The sequence below is a fragment of the Cuculus canorus genome, chromosome 1 (genome assembly GCF_017976375.1).
Source record: "Cuculus canorus isolate bCucCan1 chromosome 1, bCucCan1.pri, whole genome shotgun sequence".
Classification (NCBI taxonomy): Eukaryota; Metazoa; Chordata; class Aves; order Cuculiformes; family Cuculidae; genus Cuculus; species Cuculus canorus.
This window is the reverse complement of record NC_071401.1, coordinates 172141668-172159659: the sequence shown is the minus strand read 5'-3', so window position 1 is coordinate 172159659 and position 17992 is coordinate 172141668.

Sequence of the window (17992 nt, the reverse complement as noted above, 5' to 3'; positions counted from 1 at the left end):
CCAATAAAAGAAGATATTAATGAACCACACTTTTAGCAGAAGGCCACCAGTCAGGCCTGGAATGCTTGTGAGAAGAGGCTGACAGACCAGGGCTTCTTCAGCCTGGAGGACAGCTTCAGGGGTCGACCTTATAGTAGCTTCCCAGTACCCATGAGGAGGTTATCAAGAAGACAGAGGCAGGCTTTTCTCTGCAACGTACCATGAAAGGACAAGAGAGAAGGAGCGTAAGTTGAAAGAAGAGATTCAGACTGGCTAGACAGAAAACACCATGAGGGCAGCCAGTCATGGCTACAGGTTGCCCAGAGAGGTTATGCAGTTGCCATCCTTGAAGGTTTTCAAAACGAGTCTAGAAAAAGTCCGGAGCAACTTAGTGTGACCTTGTAGCTGAACCTGCTTTAAACAGGAGGTAGGACCAGAGACCTCCTGAGGCTCCGCCCAGCCTGAATTACCCTGCGGCCCTAAGATCTTTAAGCCAATTGTGTCTTTATAGATCTTTGCAGCTGTGTGATGTTTCAACTTCATATGCAAAAAATATTCTTAGCTGCTTTTACCTTGACCTAACAGATTAAGGATTGCAAAGCAACCAACTAAAGTGAACGCATTCCACCATTACTGTGCTGTCAATCTTTGAAACCAGAATACTGAACAGTGCTCACATAGGCCAGGGTCTACATGCACTGCTCCAGAGTACCTACAGCATGGCAGGGAGCTCTTCCCACTCCGCACACAGACAACTGTGTTGAGCAGTGCATTAACAATACTGGTGCCCAAATCCACGTAGTCCTGATATAGCATGTGACAGAGAGGCGGTTGGGAAAAAAAGAATTCTTTTTTGTAAAAGATGAGTAAATATAAAAAATAATATGTAATGATATATATTTGATCATTTTCTCATCTTCTGTTGTTATGATGATATTAAAGATATAGATGACACTTGGCAAGAACCTTCAACTGGGGTTAAAATAGGCTGGGCCTTGGAATCTCTTTTTGCTCAGGCAGCTGCATATCGTAATAGGGAAATGATTTATAATTTAATTGGGCAAACTGAAAGGTTAGCTAGAGTAACCAAGAAGGGATTCAGAAATCTAAATTTGCAATTGCAGGCAACAACAAAATGACCTTGCAGAACAGAATGGCATTAGATATATTACTATTAAAAGAACATGGGGTACGCAGGTACCTTAAAGGCCGGACCGATCATTGCTGTGTACATATACCAAATGTAACTGCAGACATAGAATATGATATCTCACAACTCGGGAAAATAGAAAGGGAGGCTGAAAGAGAAAAGGAGATAATTGGTCACAATTGGATTGGGGAACTGTTTAATGGATTAGGAATCCATCTTACTGGATGTTGTTGGTATCTGATTGTAATTGGTAGAAAACATGCTGTCATTTGTGTCCAGCTTTTTGATCCTGTTCTTGGCTGTCTTCTCCTGTTGTAAAATACCATTTTAATCATAAATCTTATCATCTCATACAAACTCCTCTCACTGTGGACATGGTGTACATGGACATACTAGACCAAGCATTTGCAAGGCACGAATCAAGCCTGCTTCTCTCCATCACATTCACCACCACATCTTCCTGGCTAGAAGAAGTATAACTTAGTTACATTAAAAAAAAGAAAATAATTAAGACTATAGCATGCCTTCTTGAACTTGACTCTCCCCAACAGAGTGTCTTAGACTCTATCTCTGCTTCAAAGCCTGTCAAAACTTCCATTATATCATAAAATATTTCAAAATAAAGTTAGGCTATTTTTTGAGATCATAAAATATTAATAAATAATGAATAGCCAACTATAGCTATTAAATATCTTTTAACAGTTTTCTTTTTTAGCAAATTATTTTATTCTTTATTGCTTACATTCCTTACAACAGTAAAATTACTGCACAATATTAAACATTAAACCAAATACTTAGAAAAGATTAAGATAATCCCCTCTTCCAATCAGATAATGTAGAAAAAGAGGTTTATTTCAATGGTTTACAGAAGTTGTTTATTTAAAATTCCATAGCTGTAGACATAATTCTACAGAGGGTTTGCTCCATCTTAATAACTCCTCTGGCGTATATCTCCAGAACTTACTGTTATGCATACTTTCAGTACAGTTCTGAGGTACCATATTGGATCTCAGACATGAGACACAAAACCCAATAATTTTGTTTGATTACAGTTACATCCAAGTATGTTTGTCCTGGACTTCTATACAGATATATATACATAGCTTACTTAAAAGAAAATGAGGGGAGGGCGAAAGAAGAGAAGGTGAAAAATCAGGCAAAGGAAATTCAGTGCTTACATTTTCCTAATGCATCCAATCCTTCTTGTTCATTACATAAATATTTAATTGTGCATTATAGCTCCAGTGAAGCAATTCCATTTATGTACATGCTGGAAGAAAAAGCTGAAAATGTCTACCACTGTCAGTGAGATTCCTTTATTTTTTTCAAGTTGAGCAGATGCTTAAAATAAGCACACACTGGGTCAGTGTCTAACCCCATGGCTTGGTATTTATTAGTAGTAGTGCACGGCTAATGTAATAGTTGCTTCCATTCTAACTTCTTTCATCAGCTGTTCATAAATTCCAAAACCAAATTCCTTTTTGACCTTAAATTCCAAATACTTGGCCTCAGTCAAAAAAAGCCTGTACTTTGTACACTAGCTCCTGTAAAATCCATCCATCTGAATTCACATTGTGTGGGGAAGGCAGAAGTGATTACCGTGAACCCTACTTAATTGTTTCATTCATATCGCTAAGAATAGCCATGAAGTTTCAACCATGGTTGAAACAGCAAAATTCAGCCTCTTGTTTTACAATGATTTTCTGCAGGTGCGCTATCACTCCCACTTACAGAGTCATTGAGCTCAACCAAAATTTGAGGAGGATCAAGGTTTCACCTATAATGATGTTCAGGGAAGGACTGAGCACCCACGGTCACTGCAAGGGAGCAGAAGCCATGGAGAACCTCCACATGGAATGTCCATGAGGGTGAGCAGGCCAAGACTCATCCCACCACCCAGGAAAGGTGCGGAGCAAGGTTGGGAAGGCAGCTGGGGGCATCTGCCAGCGCTACGGCCAGATAATTTGTGGTGATACAACACAACAGGTCTGAAGCCAAGCCAGAAAGTCAGTCTGCAAGTCAGGGTCTGGGTCAGCAGGATCCACAGCCAGGCTGGGGAGAGAGACACCTCCACGGTAGCTGCAGTGGGGACTGACAGCCTGGGCTGATCTGAAACGGGGCACCAAGTGACTTTTATGCCTTGCATTCTACTAAGAGCTAGTCACAAAACTAGGCAACTAGGAAACACTAAGTTATTTATTACCCAAATATCGGAAAAAACAAAGTTTTTTAACAGAATTAAGCAGTTACACTCTATAGAGCAGTTGCTTTCTAAATATATGCGATGCCACACTAGTTCCTACTGCTCTCTCTGTGTATGTGCACTATATAGCCTGCACGAAAGTGTCATTTCTAAGACACACCTTGCTATTCTGCTACATATAACAGGGTAGGGCTGGAGGGTATGCAAATACTGAAAAGCTTCGGCTATTCCTATCAATATATTCAGACATGGTTGCTAGGATAGAGAGAGACCACCACTATAAAAAAAGATACTAAGTGGGTACTCTGTATAATACAACAATTCCACTTCAAAAAGCACTACAACAGATGACTTAAAAAAACATTGTATGATAATTGCTGCCCTCTAGTTTTTAGTAAGGACTGGATATTCACTGAAGGGGTTTGATATACAGTCTACTCTACATTCCCTCCACCTAAATGGTCTGGTTTAGTTTTCTTCATTAAATACCACAGAGTGGAGTATCGTCATCAAATTTAAGCAATAACCTTGCAATATTTTCTGAGGGGCTGAAGTTCATATTACTTTTTTCAGTATGAAATAATGACACTGCTCTTGAAGAAGTACCAATATATTTGCAATACCAGTATTCTCAACAACTTTTCTTACTTTTACAAAAAATAAATGCTTACAACAGATATTGAAGCAATTGGGTTGGTATGAACACCAGCGGATAATGGAGAGTGTTTTACATTGAGTTGTACCGGAGGCTTTCAAAGCCCATTTAATCTCAGGAAAAATCTATTGCTATGGCAGGTTTCAATTATTGGCAACAAGGGTTTCTCAACTAATGTTGACAGGGGAAATCCATTTCCAGTACGGTTATAAAAGGATCAACAGAGACATATGAGATTATGTGCCATCACACGTCTTGAAAGGGTGCTGAAAATGCTTTTGTTCTGTATATAGCAGGACCAAAGAATTTTTTCCTCTCTATCCCCCACTGCTCCTCTTACATCACAGTAATCAGGATTAATGATCTCCTATTTGACCCTCTTCAATGCCTGCAGTGTATAACCCTAGTGAATAGGATAACACAGGTGCTACGCTTAATTCCCAGTTCAGCAAAGCATTTAAATGTATATTTTAAGACCAGACTTAAAGGTATGTTTAAAAAGAAACAGCTTTTAATGGCAGTAGTGAATTGGGGCCTTGACACACGTTCACAGTCATTGCTCACGGAAACCATGAGTTAATGTGAGCCTTTGGATAGCAGCACTTGCTCCGTGCTGCACGCCAGAACACAGCTGTATTGCCCAGCACTGTCTGTCCCTGGACTCTGCACATCCAGATATTTCTCCATGGAGGCCTCGGGTCAATCACACATGAGTGTTCCTCCTTTCTCCAAGCTCCAGGTTTCTTCAGGAGGACTATTTGGTGGTGACAACTGAGAACTGGCTTACATGGATATGGTCCAGGGTAGAGGTGATGTAACAGCCCTGGTGTCTCACGGTGTGGCAAGATGTACAGAGAACTGTGTAGCCACATATGGAAGCAGAAAATCTGAAACACTAATCCAGATCAAATTCTCAAACCAAAAGTACTCTCCAACAAATATTTTTTCTTCATGAATTTTTTAAGTAGTCAAAACCAGCACACCTTGTATAGCATAAGTAAATATTTTTATAAAGTCTGATACAAAATGGATTTACCAGTATTTACTTGTAACTTACGACTTCCATATTTTTTTTTCTTAATATAAAGCAGAACAGTCCATTGTTTGAGAAATATTCATCTAGTTCAAGTATGCTTGCATGAAGAAACCTAGGCATAAGGTAAACTTTGAATCTTTCATTGCTCAGCAGAAAGAAAAGGACCGGTATTTCATATATGTCAGTGAGGTCTCAGAAAAATCACTTCCACAGACAACAGCTATCAGCACAGGAAAGCATTAAATGAAGTAGAGTCCTATTAGGTAAATGCATTATGAATTTGAATGTAACATTGGCTGATGACAATACAGAAAAAATAAAGACTACAAATGAAAGCTTATCTTCAATTGTGATGGCTTTGAATATTTTTTGTAGTGCACCAAGTGCAAATTGTTTTTTACCATAAGTAAATGTTTGGTGGATAAAGCCTATAAAATTTGCTGGCGATGATGCACAGCCAGAGCTATAAATATGTGGGAAAATCTAATAGTTCAAATTTACTCCAAAGGTCATCTGGAGTATAAATGTATTCTCAGAAATATTATGCAGAAATGTTATCATTCTCTTCTTCACATGGGCTGAGATTGCAGGAAATAAGTAAGTCCTCACAAAACATAATGACAGGAAGAGAAAAATGCCTATGCTGTGACCGAGTCCAGCTTCTTCTAACAAATTATTATGTGTTCTGTGACATAAATTCCAACCATTAACCACTTCCATAGGCACAAAGCCAGAAGAATAGCACTGTTAAGACCGGTTTCAGCCAACCCATGGAATATTTTACTCTTTAAAAGGCTGCATTTTCTAGACAAAGGAGGTTTACATGCAGCTTAGCAAGAAGTTAATGTGAAAAGGAAAAGCTAAACCAGAAGATCAACTCACAACTGCAAAGCTTCAATTTCTGAAGGAAAGAGTCTCCATGGTTTCTTCATAGGTTTTCCCTATATATTAGCCAGGAAAAATATATAATCAATATGTGAGTAACACTGCATAGATGTTCTTAAGCCTTGTTATTGTGAGATGCAACTCCCCAATCACACTGCAAAGTCATTTACCTCTCTTGCATCCAATACTCAGGTCACACGTGTAGTAAGTGTGTGTTTGCCAGAATAAAAGGTAAGAATAAACATGTACCAGGGAAGATACCAAAGACTTTTCCTTTTTCGTTGCTTGCAGATAGACACAAGGTCCCAGAAGCACTCTTGCAATGGAAGTTTTTCCAGGATAGTTGTAAGAGATCCAGTTCACACTGCTGTCCATAATGACTGGAAATAAGCTAAACTTCATGCAAGCATGTATATGCTAATTAGTACTAGCTCTTCTCCAATTATATTTTAATTAAACAATCTTTAATAGAAATCAGACTGATAGTAAGTCCTCCCAAAAACAAGGACACAAAAAGTCTGTGCCAACAGAAAACACCACATAACAAACCCCAAGAAAATTATTACAGTATCTCCATATGTATATAAACTAAATAAAAATATGTGCAGATACTTTCTATCACCTTTGTTATGTCAATACCACTAGCCAATGAGTTACTTGTAATACTATTGTCATCAGAAGGCAAGTTAATTTTCCCTTCTCCTTTTGTACTATTCTCAACATTTATCCTGGGGAGTGGAATTTCAGATCATTTAGTTAAAATTTTCCTCCTATTAAAACCACCTAGGAGCCTTCAAAAATCCACACCAACAAAAAATTAGATAAAATTGATGCTAACAAGACTCAGATTATATACAGCACCTCCTGCCTGGCCTGGTAGCATGTGCTAGCTAATACTAGATTAAAGGGATTGCCTCTACCTTCACCCAAAGACTGTCCAAGCATGTGGTAGAATATGAGGGCATATCTCTACTCATTCCTGCTGCGTTATCTCAGCCTCCATCACTATAGATTAGGTTCAAAGTCCCCTTACTGATTTGTATTTCTAGCTAAAGATATTCACCCTGCTTTCAGGAAACGTGTAGGAATTAATGTTGCACTGCACATGATGTTTCTGTTCAGCCAGACCCTCAGGAAAAATATTATTATTTGAAGCATACTGAACCCAAACCTCAACATGACCAGGAAGTTTGAAACAGTGGAGCTGAAACATGCCCTGTTTCCAAGATGTTCAAGCTGTTCCTTAACATACTTTAAATTATAAGCAAGGTCAGTCTCTAGGCTTCTGTACTCTTAAGCACCAGCAAATAAAGAAAACTACAACTCCCCCACATTTCCTGAATGGCATTATGCAAAAAAAATAATTTTTTGGAAATCAAGGAGGAGCACACATTATTAAAACATGCAACTAGCAATATTAAACCAAAAGTCAGCCTTATTTTTAAGTAATTTTTATTTATATTTGTATTTTTTACACACACTGGACTAGTTTGCCATAACTCACTGTTATATCCAGATCAACATTTCCATGCAAAATCTTTCAAAATTGCACTGTTCTTAGAGTTAGTACAGATCAAATCCATTGCCAGAAATAACAGAATATCTCGTTAATTAATATTTTCAGCACCAAAGCGTTCTTTGGAAGCCCTAGCTTATCCATGTGCAACATACATTGCCTGAGAAAGTTAAGACAGTTTCAGCTGAGAAGATAAAGAAATATTAGGCAAGATCTTAGTAAGGCAGCAATCTCATTCTCATACAGCAGCCTTAGTTTTAGCCTGCACTTGCTTCAAAAAAAAAAAAAATAGCATATGTTTATACCTGTACATATCTTCTTTGTGGACTTCAAATAACTTTTCCTCTCCAACCAGCAACTTTTCACTGAAATTTTCTGTTGTATCTCTGATGTTTTTAAAATTATATGGGAGTGCATGGTTTTACATACAAACTGAGCATTGTTTATGGATCATTTACAGAATTTAAAGATCTTCATGGTTCTTTTCCCCTTTTATGCCACCACTATCACTCTCTTTTCACTGCTGTGTCCACGTAATTAAAGCTAATAATTGAAAAGAGTATATGGATGCTGAAGGTGGTCTCTGGGACTATGAGGCAGAGGAAAGTGAGAGTTTCTTGCAGAGGTTTTTCCCTCTCTCCGGATACTGCAGTTCAGAGCAGCAATGCTGTGATCCAGCCCCATCACCGCTGGCAGACACTGACGACTCACCACCTGTGCTGATGGCAAGAACACAGCTGGAGAAATTTGGGAATCTTTAAGCCTCTTTTGTGTTCTTCACATTTTGGAGCTTTTCAATCTCTCCACTTCTTCAATTTCTCCAAAGACCAAGACAAGGTTTACAGCTAAAGTAAACAATAATAAAGAAGGAGTAATAGGTGTCTAGAAAGAACCAGACGCTAAGTAGTAGAGTGATGTAAACAAAATAGAATTATTTCTGTTTGGGTTTTTATGTTGCTAGAGGTACAGTGGATCATTTTCTGTCCTTTGGGTGTGGATTCATGATATGTCACAAAGACTTATATCAGTCTACTTTTTCATCTGTGTCACAAGACTAATGTGCTGAGTTGGTAATAGACTTCTTAGCAGCATAAAAGCTTTCTTTTTTTTGCCATGTAAAACATGTATCTTTAAAACATTAATTTTAAAACATTTTACATTGGAAAGCAATACATATTTTGATACATAAACCCACTTTCTCTACTGTCAGAAATCCGACGGGGTTTTGTTATTCAAGAGCTTTTCACATAAAAGACTTTTCCGTTACAGAAGAATACAGTCCCAAAGATGTACTAATTAAAGTAGAAGCCTTTTCCTTTGTTACTTTAGGATAGTGACATTAGTGGAATAGGACACAGCGATAGACAAACAGTGCGTAGGCTGATGTAACATAATAGATGAAGCTATAGCTTCATAACCAAAAAATCATTGTGTTAAAGTTAGTCTGCATTTAGAAATACCATAAAAAACATCATAAATGGTATCTATATGTTCCTAGATTTTTAATTAAAACATCTGTAAAATTAAAATATGCAGCACTTTCATATTTGTTTTCTATTCAGTACAGAAGCAACAAGCTTCACAGCTGCAGACTAACAGTAAACTTCTGAAGCAAAAATCTACATTTGTATTCTGAGAACTCAAAGGCAGCGAACATGAGTTTGTAATTTATTGCCATCATGGGAAGCATAAATTTCAGGAAAGCATATGAGCTTCTCAAACTATATTCCCAGCATCAACCTATTTACAGAAAGAATTTCAATGAGAATGTGGGGCTGATGAAAAGCACCTTTTCCCACATTGGTTGTGCTTGAAACTGTCAATCAAAGCATATTAAATAATTTTTTACCTTAATGGTGAGATTCAGGGATGCACGCTACACTGTTTCCTAAAAGAAAAAGAGAAACAAACCACTCAGCTCCATATATTTTATCAGTGTGCCATTAGAATTTCATAGCTTACCTTACTGTATTAATTCTTCTATGGAATTCAGCACAGCCAATTAAAAACACTAGTTAAAAAAAAATTGAGTAAGTTGCAAACCGGCCTCTGGAAAGCTCTTGTCTACAAGCAGCCAGATCATCATAATCGCCACTAGGACTGGTGCCCCAAACAGAACACATATGTGCCCAAAGATCTGCTTCTACACATCTCTCTAAAATAATGCTATGAAATATTTGGGGTGGTTTATGCAGGTTTCTAGAGTGTCTAGTAGGCACAACAGTGTTCCTTAATATTGCCCTAAAGTGCCATAAATGCAAGTTTAAGTTAGATGATGTATCCCCTCTACTTACTGGAACATAGGATGCAAGGAATGTTTAGATAACATTTTCCAGCAATGCAAAATCCACTGTTCTTTTGTATTATAAAGACAAATCCATCACAAAGTCAGAAACTTTTGTTGCCCTTAGCTTTTCAGTAAAATCATACCCTTTGAAAATGTTGAAGAGGTGTATTTCAGATGGAGGAGGAGCCATGTTTGGGACTTCTTACCCTCAAATAATTTCTGCCTGGACTGATACCTCCAGCTGCCTCCTGAGTGCTCCCTGAATGTAATCACCAAAGCGCAACCTCTCAGCCACATGCAAATGCCATAGGAACAGAAAGAGAAAGGCAATATGGTTTTTAAGAAAGCTTACGGAAGAATTCGCTATCCAGATAACACCTAACTTCTATCATGCACTTCACAGAGGACATAGATGTGTAAAGGGCAATTTTCAAAGTATTTTGAGATTGCCTGTGTATTTCCAACTCTGAGCAAAACTTCTAAGATGCTTAACATCAAATACCAGCCACAACATGTATTTCTAGGACTAGCAAAAAAATATTCAGGCTGTTGGCTCCACAGCATGGCTAGGAACCAGCTGGTCCTGCCACGTACCTTGAGCCACACACTTTTACACTGGTACCTGGTATAGGCAAGAGCGCCAGGCCTGCTATACAAGAAAAGTTATTTTATCTTATGCTTTCCCAAGCCTAAAAACTACTGAAAGACTAATTTTATTTCTGAATAACATTTGAATGTGACATCCACAAAGGAAATAGTTGGGCCAAGTATTAATTAAACGGTGTCGTTATAATTAGTTTAAGCTGCTGGAACACAGGCTGCCACCCAAAAAAGGTGATGCCCCCTCCCTGCTACTAACCGCTTTGTGCCCATCACATTTCTAACGTAAGCGCAAAGAGCAGCCCTCCATGCAGATCAGTTCATACTGATTATGATCTACAGATTAAGTTACTCAGTATGGAGCTATACCAAAACATAATTGCCTCTTAGAATTTATTTTTTGAAATGTCCGTTCCTGAAGTTCTTTTGAATAAGCTGTTGCACTTTCCATTCACATTCCTTCTAACGTAGGCTAACGTTCAGTTGTAAACATATCGTTGTATAAAAAACAAACCAGCAAACCAGTTTAGGAGACAGCATCAGTCCCAAGTCCATGCAAACTTCCCTAAAATTACTACTTAATTTTGGCTATCAAAGGCTTTTATAAGTGGGATGGTAAATCCCACCTTTCCAAGATGAACTTCTGACTCAAGCAGTCTGAAATACAGTCCTATTTCACACCCTCAAAGAAGCACAGAGATATTCAAAACAACCTGTGTAGGCATGTGCATTGCAAAGCACTTCAGAAAACCAGTAGTTTAACTATAAGACCCAACAATGGAGGTGGAAACCCCCTGCTCTAAGGCAGGGAGGGCACGTGCTGGGCAAACAAGCCTTCCACACAGAAACTCTCTACTGATCTGGGAAATTCAGGATCTGCCTGGGCAGCCCTGAGAGTTAAAAGTCCATAGTGTGTGATTTGTTTGCAGAGAATCTGCTAGCATTTAAGGAACAAACCCGGAGGTATGGTAGAGTCTGACTTTTGGGGAAGATACTTAATTTTTTTATAAAAGTGTTTTGTTTTGTTTTTAATTTGCCAGAGGAGCTTATGCCTGGTTTTGGCCTCTTTTGGCATTTTTGCGTGGAATGACTTGCATCAAAGCTGTGTAAAATCAGACATTTCAGTTCTGCTATATACTACAGCAGAGGAAACTTGAGACTGAGATCCAGTATTTAGAAAATACCTTGGAAGTAATTCTTTGGAAGTCTGTCACCAGATCACTCTCCCCTTATTACAGACACGATTAAGCAGAATCCTGCCCCAGCATTTATTTTCAGTTAAAGGAAAAATGGCAGCTTCTAAAACACAACTGTTAACTTCGGATATGGTGTTTTAAAGTAACTGCACAACAGTTGTGATCCACAACTATTTCTTCTGGCCAGGAATCAAAAAAGCACCATTAAAAGGGTTCACTTGCTATTAAAATTATTTTACTGGCAAGTATTAATGCACGTGTTTAATATTTCAGCAGAGATATTAGATTTCTAATTAGATTAGATGTCTAACACTGAGTATTAGATTTAATGAACTGATCAGTTTAATGGCTGACTCATTAAGACATAGAGACAACCATCTCCTAAAATAATTTTAAAATCTATTTTTCTCAGGCAAGGATCTCTAAAAGCCAAAAGCAATATTGAGTAACTGGATTAGGATGTCATATAATGCAGATGTGCTCCAAATGATGCATGCTTACAGAATGGTCAGTCAGATCTTACACAGGTGACCGTAGGCCAAGTTTACAGTAGAAATTTACCTAGATCACTTAATTTCTTACTATAACTACCACTACTATATAATTCTGGCTGCTTTTCTGTGTGGTCATTATCAACTATTTTTGAAACAGGCTTAAAATCCTACACTGCTGTCAAAAATATCTTCCCTTAAACTAAACAACTGTTCTTAACCCATTCATTTGATATGGTTGTGCTTTCCTGAAAAGCAAACGACCTATAGGGTATGTCTCAATATGGACTTGCCCCTTCCCCTTCTTAGTGTAACTTAGATGCCTCACTTTTAGGAGGGAGAGAGCTCAAGCACAGCTGGACTCGTAGCAGAAGACTCTTTGGCATTTGCCTGGACAGATATGGCCAAGGCAGGACCTACACACTACAGTGCGGACTTTTCGATCCCAAGTGGTAGCAGGCTGACAGCTGATCTGTTGAGTGTAAATCTACCATCTAGCCCATTTGCCTCTTAGTAGAGACCTCCTTCTGGAGAAGGCAGCAATGTGGATTTTTTTACTGAACTGGACAAGTAATGCCAGTAATACAGTCCCTGTACACAAAACAAAGACGATTGTCCAGCCCATGATCTCTACAAAGTTACCACATAGCATATTTACCTAGCACATCATTCAAAAGCAAGTTTTATTATAAAATGAACATCTTGCTAAAAATTCAATAGTGTTTATCCAAACCTCTGGCTTACTGTTAAACCACTGTTCTTACTGCTAGTATTTGAGAATGTCAAGATTACATGAGACCCACTACTGTGTATTTAAACAGTATTTAAATATTAATTAAAACTAAGGAACACTAACAGTAGGAAATACTCAGGTGAGAGACTTCCCTTCAATTCTTCTCTTACTTACTGCAACAGCTCTAGTATTCTTTTCTGACTTTTCTTCAAGAAAGGTGGCTTGAAGCAACATGGAAGTACTTTGCTATGTCTGGAACCATAAGCTTTGTTTCCACCTCATGCAAAATGAGCAGTAAGTATGTATCCGGACATGTGTCCTGAGACTTAATACTGGTCTGCTTCACACAACTAAGTAATTAACTTTGTGAATAAGCAAAGGATTTGCCACTGACTCACTTCCCAAAAGAGCCTGCATGAGGCTGCCACAGTCTTGTTCCATGAGCACCAGAACAAACCTCTCACACCACTTTTGTACTTCCCTCCATATTTTTTAATGCTCCAGCAAGTGTCTTGAAAGCTACTCAGCTGTGGAAATAAAAGGCGTGAAAACTAAGGGTGCAAGGCTGTCTTTGGCCGAAGGACAGGACCGTACCATCCCCTTAACAGGAGTAAAGCCACACCTTCCACAACCAGAAGCCATGTATTCCACTGTAACTGGAATGCACACGTAGTCAGACTTTTTCTTTCAATTGAGGTGAGACAGTTTCTATCCACTTCTGACTAATTAATGCAGCACAGAGGCATTGGAGCTCCCTGAACGCACCTGCAGGTCTCAAGTGTCCCCCCACTTCTGATGTGGCAGAGAAACCTGTGTACGCCTGTTCTTCCTCTCTGCACCTACATGAAATGCGTTTCTCTCCGGGACCAGCCATGCCTCCATCTTCAGCCTAACACATCTTTGTCCAGACCCTCCCTGCCCTCTCTGCTGGACCCTGGAAGAGGAAGAAGAAGAGGAGGAGGAAGGAGAGGAGAAGGAGGAAAAAAGAAGAGAAGGAGGAGAAGAAGGAAAGAAGCAGCTTGAGCTCAAAGCCCCTGGTGCCCTTGGTATTTTGGCCTGAAGATGCCGAAAGGCACTAAACATCTCAAGGTTCCTTTCCCAGACCCTGTTCAGGGCATTGCAGAAGTTGCAAGTAGCCTCTGCACATTGCGGTTAACCTCTGTGTGATGGCAGAAATAGATGAGGTAACTCCAGGGATGCCCTGTGCCTTACACAGCCACTGCAGGTGAAACCTCAGTGCAGGCAGTATCCAGGGGCACGCTGTGCCTTCCTCTCAGCTCTACTCGTACCCATATGTGCCCAGAACAGAGGGGTACTCGTGCGAGTACTTCAGCACTGATAGGGCTGTTCTAGCAGAGACAGGGACTGCATCTCCATCAAAGGAGGTTTGCTGATGTGGTTTTATGGGTGCACCTACAGCAACAAGCCTGCTCTTACAGAAATAAACAAGTCTTTTGTGGTTTGTTGAGTTTTTTTTTTACCGACTCCTCCTCTCCCTTTTCTGCCCTTGCCATGTCCCCATCCTAGCAATGATATATTTCCCATGTATGCGGGGTGCTACTAATTAAGCTTTGGCATCCAATGCCTTTTAGGACGCTTTGGGGTACCCAAGACATCTGCTTGGCTTTGGAGATATAACAGAGGATTTACAGGAGCTCAGTGCCTTTCTGGAGGAGAAAATAGAATTGAGATTGATATCCTGAGGGTCACAAAATAGCACGAGATGCTTAGGTTCAGCCATCTGAGTGCCACCCCTATTTCCACTGACAGTAATAGCTACTAAGGCACTTAGTACATATGTCAATAGACATATAGACACGTAAATGCAGTTGTGTTCATCTGGAGCTGAAACCTGCTCTTCAACCTCTACAGAGTAGACCTGACCAAAAGCTGAAAAGCCATGGTTACTTTAAATGCAGGATTATTTTTTTTTCCCTTTAACGGCATACCGACTATTACTGTTGTTACCTGTAGCAGTTCTTTTCAGGATCTGATTGCACTGGAGTCTCAAGCAGAAATAACAAAATCCAACCTCAACTTTTCAAAATGCAAAGAAAAAAAAAAGGTTCAGAATGAAAAGTGCTCATGACAAAACAAGCTCAAAGGTTTAGATAAACTAATTTACATGAGTGCACCCAGTTTTAGATGACAAAATGACTAGCCATTACAGGTGATGTAGGCTGTCCAGGGAAGACAGCTAAAGTACATTGGAATTTGTACAGAAACGATAGTTAAGTGTTTTATAAACAGACTCCATATGGCACTCCCAAAATTCAAGCAGCTCTTACTGCTAAATTGAAACTGAACAAAATAATATCAAACTCAAACCATGGAACGTTTTGATGTTTCATTCAGAGAAACAAATTCAAGAATGCTTCCCTTTCTATTTCACAAGGCAGAACAGCTGGTAAATTTGTTTAGTTTGTAACATTACCTCCATGCAGAAAAAAACCCAAACAAACCTTCTTCCATAAAAAAGGCAAAATTACTGGGCTGTCAGTGTAGCACTCTATATTTCCCCAGGATTCAGTCTTACACATGGAATAAAATGGCAATGCTCTTCTTTCAACTCCAGGAGTTACTAAAATAAAAAAGGTAGGATTATAAGCAAAGACAGCTTTCAACTTGATACTGACCTTAAAATATAAAATACCTTAGCCTGTCAAAATAAGATCGCACCTTTGAAAGATATGAGACTTGCATAAATGGACAAACACCTTGCGAGAAAACTTCTAATGCTAGGATTAATTTATTAACTACCAGCATTACTCTCTTAACTGCTGAGATGTACTGATCCTGAAATCCTGTTTTCAAAAGGAAACATACCCACCCTGACCCCATTAAAAATGTCTCACCAAATCCCATCAGTCAAACCAACATGTCTGTTCAAGAGTTGTTCCCAGTCCTTCAAATAAAGGTCCGGGCAATGCAGACAGTTAACTTCCACACCACACTCCTCAGTAGGGAAGTTCATAGCCCCCACGTTGATGGACTAGTGCCACCAGACAGCTCAGTTCTTAGCTGCAACCCATTTCTTATGGTATCTGAGACCTCCAGTGAGCCCAAGACCCAAAATTAACCTGGTGTGTCTTATCAACAATGCACAGGGAAAAAAAAAACAAAGTAGCTAATCAAGTTACAATATGGTAAAGTAATCCCCAACATAGGAAGGATATAGAACTGCTGGAATGGGTCCAAAGGAAGGCCAGAAAGATGATCAGAGGGCTGGAGCATGTCAGAGGAGATGGAGAGAAGATGGAGAGGAGAGGAGACTACAAGAAAGCTGGGGAAGGAGCTTTTACAAGGGCCTGAAGTGATAGGATGAGGGGGCTTCAAATTGGAAAGAGGAAGATTTAGATTAGACATAAGGAAGAAATTCTTCATGAGGAGGGTGGTGAGATGCTGGAACAGATTGCCCAGGGAAGTTGTGAATGCCCCATCCCTGGAGGTGTTCAAGGCCAGGTTGGATGGGGCCTCGAGCAGCCTGGTCTGGTGGAAGATGTCCCTGCCCATGGCACAGGGATTGGAACTGGATGATCTTTAAAGCCCTTTCCAACCCAAATCATTCTATGATTCTACGGTAACAGGAATAAATATATAATTTAAAAGGAAAAACTACATGTGTGTCGTTAGAAAAAGATGAGGGCTCTAGGAAACTGAAGGAACATTGAGAGAAGTTTTTCATCCTGGAATAATGAAAGGTCTGCTTGGTGACTTGCTTGCTAAAGGGTAGAGCCTTTCTAATGAAACTCTAAGTACTAAAGAATATAAACACTCTGCCCTTGATCAGTGGATTGGAAAAATTACCATCAGAGATTTTAGAGCAATATATGGCACATCTGTTCCTGAATTTCTTTGTTATTTTCCTGCCCTATAAGAATATCATGACAGCTTTACAGCTACATACTATAGATTTTGAAATACAGTTTGGAAGAACTTTGCAATTAGAAGATTGTCTCCACTTCTCACAGACAACTTAATCAACTTAATATTTCAAGTGTGAAAATAATTTCACAGTAACTCATGTTTCTTCAAATTAAGATTCCTTACGGTCAGCCAATAAGACGATCCTTCTAACTTAATCAGCCAGCTATTTTGAAATTAACAGAACAAAGTTCACCAGGGGATAAATTAATGGTTAATAGCCATGCGGATGCACCTATATAATCAAACTTCTCCACTCTATTTTCCCACATGGGCTCGCATCTGAACTACATGCGCTGTGCCATTCCAAACACAAATTGCCTGGATCTTACCTCCTTGTTGAAAGGTTGGCAGGCAGCCATGGGGCCCCATGTGTGACTACGTACTCCTGGAACCGCACACCGTGCACTCAAGCAATATTACAGCAGTTGTGCCTCATGCATTTGTATGGAGCCATGTGGAGGTCATGGACTTCACAATCCGGGAAGAGAAGAGTGCTAAGTCCTGCCTCAACAACAGTCATGATGATGTGAAGATACACAGATGTATTTCAAAGCGATGCTGAGAGGGGTCACACTGGGAACACTGCTCAAAGTTGCAGCAAATTAAGGGGCTCCGACACAGTGATTTAAAAACAAACCTCTGGAAAGAAGCAGAATCCTGGCAACGCTCCAGGCACCTTCCTTTCCCAAGCACCTCTGAGTGCCAGATGGACTTTTTCCAGCAAAGCCACTGATTATGTGTAATGTAGACAAAAGGCACAGAGGAGTCCGTGGTCCTTAACTAGGGCTCTAGTGACAACGAGCTTCCTTTCCCCACACCAGAGTCCAAACCAGAATCTGGAGAACAGAAAGCTCTTTCACTCCTGCACACACGCATACAGAGTGGAAGTGTCTAGCTAGTCCTAAGCAAGTCACTGTGGGACTGCAGTGGTTTCAAATAAAAGTAGTGTGATAGAGGTATGTTTATGGAAACATCAAATACAGAAAAGAAGGCAATGTAAAACATACTTTGCTTTTTATAAGGCATTTTTAGCATTTTATAAGGTATACTTTCCCAAGTGAGGAATGGAAGCACTCAGTCAGGCTTAGTGTTATTAAACCTTGGTTCAATACAGTCACTCCAAAGCACTACTCACTGCACAGTGCATTCTGTGTGTGCCTGCAAGTAACTGAAAAAGGTGTTTAGACAAGAATGATGCTCTCTTCTGGCATGAAAATTGAAGGCTCTATCGGTAGTGCAAATGTAAATAGTTTTTCCATTCCAATCTGTGGCGATTCTGGCAGCCAATGAGTACCATCACTGAATCATTTGCTGCTTTGTCTCCTGCCTTTCTG